Here is an 8,908-nt window from a genome sequence, read left to right as displayed (position 1 = left end):
ACTGTCAACAATTCCTCCGACTTTCGTATCATCCGCAAACTTGCTCACCTAACCTTCTAACCCCTCTTCCAGGTCATTTATAAAAATGACAAACAGCAATGGTCCCAAAACAGATCCTTGCGGAACACCGCTAGTGCCGGCACTCCAAGATGAACCTTTGCCATCAACTACTACCCTCTGTCTTCTTCCAGCCAGCCAACTCCTAATCCAAACCTCCAACTCACCCTCAATGCCATACCTCCATATTTTTTGCAGTAGTCTACCATGGGGAACCTTATCAAACGCCTTACTAAAATCCATATACACCACATCTACCGATTTCCCCTTGTCCACCTCCTTAGTCACCTTCTCAAAGAATTCAATATGTAATATGGACCCTTTGATAATCCCTGGACCTCCCTGAAAATCTTCCAGGTATTCAGTTAGAACTTCACTCAGGCAGCCATTTTCTAATCGAAAGTTGTTGAGCCCAATCAAGTTGAATCTTTCTCAACCAATTTTGCTCCATCAGGTTAGGCATGAGGCTTCTACTACATTCAGTGGTAATTGAACCAGCTGTTTCTCATAAGAGACCAGAACTGAAGTTGTCCCCTTAATCAGGAGGAGCTCCCTGGTATAGGTTCTCAGCTTGGGCATTTGGTGTGTGATCTTGCAAGGTGAAGCCCAACTGGACTTCAAACATACACTAGAAAATGTAGCAAACTTAAGGGTTGAAGTCCAGAGTGAATTTTGGTAAAGACCGGTTCTGCAGTCACTGATAGAGCTGCGCCTGTATCAACCTCTATTCAAACTGGATGATCACTTAACCAGACATTTACATTGATTGGTTCTGATTTGGATGTTCCTAAGCAATGTAGCTGTTCCAAACCAGCTGAAGGTGGACTTTACAATGTGTGCACTCTCCTGAATACCGACCTATGAGTTCTTTTACTCAATTCGGGCTTAGTGGGACTCTTTTGCTGTCTCAAATCTGCATATCAGTAGCAACCACAATGGCCTGCTGGCCTAGATCCTCAACAAAATGTTAACCATTTGGCCAAGATTTGGCTTTGTTTTGGGATTTTGCTGTAGGCTGACTTAGAGTCCCTCTGTTCAGGATTTGTCCTGTGTGAGGCCTTCATTCGGGTGGCGTTTCATCAAGCTCAGTTGGCCTGGCGAAGGTGTCCTCTTCCATCAGCACACCCTGTAAATCATAAGCTTCACTGGACACATTTTCTAGTGCCTGTTTGAAATCCAGTTGGGCTTCACCTTGCAAGGTCACATACCAAATGGTCTCTTAGCATCTTATTTAGATTAAACCAAATTCATATTCATCTGCCAGTCATCTTAACCTCATCAAAAATCCTGATGCTGATTCCCCTGGCTCTTGAATTTTTAGTAAAACTGATAATGTCTCAGAATTAGCGGAGGATTGGGGTCATAATGTTCCTTAGTTAAGTCTGCCTACTTTTGAGAAGTTTTATTATCTGGTGCTTTTGGGAAAGTTAGGCTTCTACTAATCAAAAATGCTGTGGGTCCACGCGCTATCAGAGGTATTATTCATGGCTTTGTCTGACCCAATGTCATTTGGCCAGAAGAAATAACACATTATTTCCATATATTGGGCCCAGTCTCCAATGGCAGGATCAAACAAGTCATCCTTCCCAAATAGCAGTATGATGCCCGAAATGGTCACCCCAATTCAAAGAAGTCTGTTGCGAGTGAATCTCTTCAGGGCATGTTTTTCTTTCATCGCCACTGAAATAACTCAAAGGAGGCCAGTATCGCGTGAGCAAGTCACCCTTTATTTACACATGCATAATACATGACACTGACCTAATTTGCACAGAGTTGGCTCCTAAAGTGAGCAAAACCCCTGACACTCCTGTTTATATCTGTCAGCTAGGACTCCCTGATTGGACCAGATTAACAGCCCCAATCAGGGAACCCATACCCAATGAGACCCACCTAGCTGATGTTCCAATTACGGCAACCATGTCTGTGTAATCGTTAAATATTTTTATGCCACAAGTTCATTAATCTTATTCAGATGCTTTCTGTATTCAGATAAAGAACCTTTAATTTTTACTACTATTCCTTGTCTGAACCTCGCTCACTGATGCATGAGGACTACAGAAACAGGATTAGGCCATTTGGCCCTTTGAGTCTATTCTACCATTCAATAAGATCATGATTGATCTAGTTTTGGTCTCATTTGCACTTTGCTGTGGCCCTTGACTCCCTTGTCAATCATAAACTATCTAACCCGACCTTGAATATATTAAAGACACAGCCTCCACTACCTTCTGGGAAAGGGAATTGCACACTTTTTACAACTCTCAGAGAAAAAAGTCTCCTCCTCTCTGTCTTAAAGGGTGACCTCTATTCTTAAACTACACTTCCAAGTTCTAGTCTTCACTACAAGAGGACACATTCTCATGGTATCCAGTCTCCTCATCCCCTCAAAATTTTATATGTTTCAGTAAGATTACCTCTCGTCAGTCTATAATCTAATAAGCCATTCCTGAAGAAGGGCTTATGCCCGAAACGTCGATTCTCCTGTTCCCTGGATGCTGCCTGACCTGCTGCGCTGTTCCAGCAACACATTTTCAGCTATAATCTAATGGGTAAAGCTTAAATATGTTTAGTCTTTCTTCCTAAGATAAGGACATCAAGAGGCAGACAATAAATACTGACTAGCCAACGTCACCCACAGCCCACAAAGGAATTTTAAAAACTTCATCCCAGGAATGAGTCGAGTAAACCTTCTCTGAATTTCTTCTACCATATTTACATATTTTATGAAGAAAGGTAGCCAAAATGGTACAGCAATACGGTCTCACCAATTTCCTACTTTATGTTCCATTTTCTTGCAATGAACGACAACATTCCACTTGCCTTCCTAATCCCTTACTGTATCTGCATAGTCATTTTCTGTGATTCACATACTGGACCCCAAAACCCTGTATGCCTCCCTTTTAGTTTCTTTTAATAACCTGTTCAGAGATGTTATAACAAACCTTTGGAGTGTGTGAAACTTGAACCTAACCACCCCCCCCCACCCCCCGCCCCCAGTCTGGGGTTAGGGGCATTACCCCAGTGACAATGAGGCAAGGAAAAGAGAGAGAGTGCAGTTGAACACGTGGCTGCAAGGATGGTGTAGGAGGGAGGGCTTCAGGTATTTGGACAATTGGACTACATTCTGGGGAAGGTGGGACCTGTACAAGCAGGACGGGTTGCACCTGACCCAGAAGGGCACCAATATCCTGGGGGGTAGGTTTGCTAGCACTCTTCGGGGGGGTTTAAACTAATTTGGCAGGGGGATGGGATCCGGACTTGTAGTCCAGCAAGTAGGCTAGCTGTTTTTCAGGATGTCCAAGAATGTAGGGAGGCTGTAGAGAAGATAGCACTGACAGGGAATACTTGCAGACACAGAGATGGGTTCAAGTGTGTATACTTCAACGCAAGGAGTATCAGAAATAAGGTGGGTGAACTTAAGGCGTGGATCGGTACTTGGGACTACAATGTTGCGGCCATTACGGAAACGTGGATAGAAGAGGGACAGGAATGTTTGTTGGAGGTTCCTGGTTACAGATCTTTCAGTAAGATTAGGGAGGGTGGTAAAAAAGGAAGGGGTTGGCGTTGCTAATTAGAAATGGTATAATGGCTGCAGAAAGGCAGTTCAAGGGGGATCTGCCTTTGGAGGTAGTATGGGCTGAAGTCAGAAATAGGAAAGGAGCTGTCACCTTGTTGGGTGTTTGCTATAGGCCCCCCAGTAGCGGCAGAGATGTGGAGAAACAGATTGGGAAACAGATTTTGGAAAGGTGCAGGAGCCACAGGGTAGTAGTCATGGCGATTTCAACTTCCCAAATATTGATTGGAAGATCTTTAAATCAAATAGATTGGATGGGGCGGTGTTTGTGCAGTGTATCCAGGAAGCTTTTCTAACTCAGTATGTAGATTGTCCGACCAGAGGGGAGGCTATATTGGATATGGTACTCGGTAACGAACCGGGACAAGTGATGGGCTTGTTAGTGGGTGAACACTTTGGTGATGGTGACCACAATTCTGTGACTTTCACCTTGGTTATGGAGAGAGATAGGCGCATGCAACAGGGTAGGTTTTACAATTGGGGAAAGGGTAATTACGATGCTGTAAGACAGAACCTGAGGAGCATAAGTTGGGAGCATAGACTGTCGGGGAAGGATGTCGTGGAAATGTGGAACTTTTTCAAGGAACAGATACGACATGTCCTTGATATGTATGTACCGAATATTTTCTAAATGAGGAACGGCTTCAGAAATCTGAAGCACAAAGCAACTTGGGCATCCTAGTTCAGGATTCTCTTAAAGTGCAGGTTCAGTTGACATTTCAGGCGGCAAATGCAGTGTTACCATTGAGGGCTAGGGCACAAGAGCAGAAATGTATTGCTAATGCTTCATTAGGCTCTTTTCAGACAGCATTCGAAATATTGTAGAGTAGACAGTCAGAAACTTTTTTCCCGGGTGCAACAGAGTGTTACAAGGGGACATAAATTTAACGTGAAGGGTGGAAGGTATCGGGGAGATGTTAGGGGTGGGTTCTTTACCCAGAGAGTGGTGGGGCATGGAATGCGCTGCCTGTGGTAGTGGTAGAGTCAGAATCTTTGGTGACCTTTAAGTGGCAATTGGATAGGTACATGGATGGGTGCTTAAGCTAGGACAAATGTTCGGCACAACATCGTGGGCCGAAGGGCCTGTTCTGTGCTGTATTGTTCTATGTTCTATTACCACTGTGGCACAAGAGGGCCCTGTACCTCCTTCTTATGATTATTGCTGTTGAACTCCACGTGTCTACCCAAATCATTATACTGTTCTGCTGTCTTACTTTTTATCTTTAGATTTATACATTTCCCTTCACCTGAACACTCTCTTCTCTTTTCTCAGTTAAGTTCCAAGCCCTTTGAACAGTCCTAGTTATACAATTCACCAGGAAACAATCCCAGCCATGTTTCACCGGAGCCCATCCAAAACAAAACTCTTTTCTTTCCTGTGTATTGGCAACAATGCCCATGATCGAAATTCATTTGACTCAAACAAATGTATTACCCATGCCTTTCATTCTCTAATCTGCTTGACTTTTTTTTAAAATGGTAATTGGAGTATACAGTTCCAACAACCAACAGGAAGCTCAACACCATCAGACAAAGCAGCCTGCTTGTTTGGTACACCACCTTAAAACTTCAGTCTCTCCACGCACTGTGGCCACAGTGAGTATGATATACAAAATGTACAGATTGCAGCCACTCACTGTGTCCCCACTGACAGCATTTTATTTGGCTGCAGCCTTCACCAGCTGAAGAACAAGGCTGGAAAACTGAACACTTGAGTCCACACACCATCTTGACATGAAACTATTGGATTCCACACAGTGTGGAAACAGGCCCTTCGGCCCAACAAGTCCACACCAACCCTCTGAAGAGTAACCCACCCAGACTCATTTCCCTTTGACTAAGGCACCTAACACTATAGGTAATTTAGTATGGCCAATTTACCTAAACCTGAACATCTTTGGACTGTGGGAGGAAACCGGAGCACCCGGAGGAAACCCACACAGACACTGGGAGAACGTGCAAACTCCACACAGGTAGTCACCCGAGGGTGGAATCGAACCTGGAACCCTGGTGCTATGAGGCAGCAGTGCTAACCACTGTGCCGCCCCCAATATTCACTGTTACTGGTTCAAAAACCTAGAACTGTCTCCTAACTGCAAAAAGTGGCAGTTCACCATCACCTTCTCAAAGGCAACTAGGAATCAGTAAGAAATTCTGGCCTTGGCAGTAATGCTCACATCACACGAATGGACTGTGAATGGTAACTTGTCACTCTACATAGCACATGCAGATGAGGGTAACAAGTGGAGAGGTTAACAATGTACCTGTGTAAAAAGGAAAGGTCACCCTTTTGTTATCTTACTTTTGCTCATCAGAACATTAAAACTAGGAGGCAAATCCAGGGGAACATAGCACAGAGGTCTTCCTGAGTTTGTGATTCTAGGGGTAGATGTGGTAGTCATAGGTAGGAGGGTATGGACATTATCTAAAGGAAGATAACCCTTTGATTGATGACAGAATTTATTCTAAGAAAGAGTGTTGAGATAGTATCTTGACTAAAAATCACAAACCTTGGTGCTTCACTTGGTCCAGACCCTAGGCCCTAACCCAAGCAGAGCAGTCTTAGAGTCATAGAGATGTACAGCATGGAAACAGACCCTTCAGTCCAACTCGTCCATGCCGACCAGATATCCCAACCCAATCTAGTCCCACCTGCCAGCTCCCACCCATATCCCTCCAAACCCTTCCTATTCATATACCCATCCAAATGCCTTTTAAATGCTGTAATTGTACCAGCCTCCACCACTTCCTCTGGCAGTTCATTCCATACACACACCAGCAGCCTCTGACACGCCAGGGAAAACAGTCCTAGCCTATTCAACCTCTCCTAATAGCTCAAATCCTCCAACCCTGGCAACATCCTTGTAAATCTTTTCTGAACCCTTACAAGTTTTACAACATCTTTCCGATAGGAAAGAGACCAGAATTGCACACAATATTCCAACAGTGGCCTAACCAATGTCCTGTACAGCCGCAACATGACCTCCCAACTCCTGTACACAATACTCTGACCAATAAAGGAAAGCATACCAAATGCCTTCTTCACTATCCTATCTACTTGCGATTCCACTTTCAAGGAGCTATGAACCTACGCTCCAAAGTCTCTTTATTCAGCAACACTCCCAAGGACCTTACCATTAAGTGTGTAAGTCCTGCTAGGATTTGCTTTCCCAAAGTGCAGCACCTCACATTTATCTGAATTAAACTCCATTTGCCACTTCTCAGCCCATTGGCCCATCTGATCAAGATCCCAATCAAGATTGGGATTCTGGGTAATCCAAGATGGAGGATGAGAAAAATTTCTGGCTGTCACTGCTGCTCCTTTTTTGAGGTGTTTTATGTGTTGGAGGTGATTTCCTCGAATTCTAGGAGCAGAAATTACTGTTTTATATGCTGTTGCATTGTTTTGGAAAAAAACTCAGTTTTGCCCAATCCCAAGGATAGCAGTCCCCACAGAACCCTGGAGACCTGGCTACTGGCACTGATATATATACCCTGTGACCCAGGCCCTGGGAGGAGAGTATCCCCAGTATTTGAGGTGATGATCCTGTAGGGTGCATATAATCTCAGCGGATTGGTAGACGGAGCAGATGGGAATGTTTTAGAGTTGGAAGATGGAGGTGAACTCGGTGAGGATTTGTTAGGAAATTTATGAAGCGGGTAGTGGAAGGGTGATGATCCTGTAGGGTGCATATAATCTCAGCGGATTGGTAGAGTGTACAATTCTAGACGGAGCAGATGGGAATGTTTTAGAGTTGGAAGATGGAGGTGAACTCGGTGAGGATTTGTTAGGAAATTTATGAAGCGGGTAGTGGAAGTTATTTTGGGGCAGAGTTGAATCCAATGGTATCTGTAAAGCAGTCAGTAATCCTACGGAAAGGAAGGTGGAGATGAGATTCCAGGAAGAAGGTGAAGGTGAGGATACACTGAAGATGATCTCATGGATGTGAGCTAGAATTGGTTTTCATGGATGTAATCCATGATGGATAGAATGGAGTTAAGAATTGGGGAAGGAAGGCAATACCAATGGGCATGGGAATGAAATTATTCTTGGAGGAGGAACATGGAAGAATCCATGGAAGTAAATGGGGACTGGATTTGAAGATGACCAAGAAGGAAGAAATTACATAAACATTGGGAAAAAGAAGCAGTTATGACCTATCTTTGCTTCATAGTGTGACCATAATTTTGCTTCACAGGCCAACATTAACTTTCCTCCCCTGCAGTGGTTAGATCACTATTGGTCATCCCTTTCTTATACCTTATACAGTCAAAGGCTATCTTTCTTCTGTCTGTAACATCTCCTGATATTCCCAGGACTGATTTGTGGAAGGTTCAATATGCACAAATCATGGTTTTGGCTGTATGTGAGAACATGTTTGTTGCTCCAAGATTACTACAGCTCCAGTCTGCATCTGAATCAAGGCTCATTCATTCAACAAAAATATATTCAAAGAAGGTGGAATTGCATAATGCAAACAACAAAACTTTGATAGAAGTACTGATGTTTCCATGATGGACTTAGATAGAGAATTCCAGAATTTTGACTGTGCAGTGATAGAGAAACCATGTTACAGGTCTAAGTCGAAATGTATAAAGTCCACACAGACAGTCGCATGAGGCTGGAATCCAATCTGGGTCTCTGATGCTATGAGCCACCATGCCACACTAACTGCTTTACTAAGTGCTCTCTTCAATTGTTTCTTGCTGTACCTTCAGGTTAACGTTTTGTGAGTTGATGCATGAAGACATCAGGCTACTACTGCAGGCTCGTCCAGTCTGTGTTCATTTAAATAGAGCTCTTCATTTTTATTCTTCCCATTAATATATTTTCCCATCTTATATTTCCATCTGTTGAATGACTTCATCTCGGTATACTCCTACTTGCCCTTGAATTGAGTGGCTTGCTATGTCCAGTGGACAGTTTAGAGCCAATTACATTGCTGTTCATCTGGTCAGATTGGCCAAACTTTGTAAGGATGGCATATTTCCTGACCTAAATGAAATTAATGAGCCAGATGGGTTTTCACCAAAGCCAATGGCAATTTAATCCTTGTTTTTACTGAAACTAGCTTTATATTTGAGAATCATTGATTTAATTTATGTGGCCTCCTCTATATTGGGGAGACAGGCCGCCTACTTGCGGAACGTTTCAGAGAACACCTCTGGGACACCCGGACCAACCAACCCAACCACCCCGTGGCTCAACACTTCAACTCCCCCTCCCACTCCACCAAGGACATGCAGGTCCTTGGACTCCTCCATCGCCAGAACATA

Source organism: Chiloscyllium plagiosum, chromosome 20, assembly GCF_004010195.1.
Source record: "Chiloscyllium plagiosum isolate BGI_BamShark_2017 chromosome 20, ASM401019v2, whole genome shotgun sequence".
Classification (NCBI taxonomy): domain Eukaryota; kingdom Metazoa; phylum Chordata; class Chondrichthyes; order Orectolobiformes; family Hemiscylliidae; genus Chiloscyllium; species Chiloscyllium plagiosum.
This window is presented reverse-complemented; position numbering follows the sequence as displayed.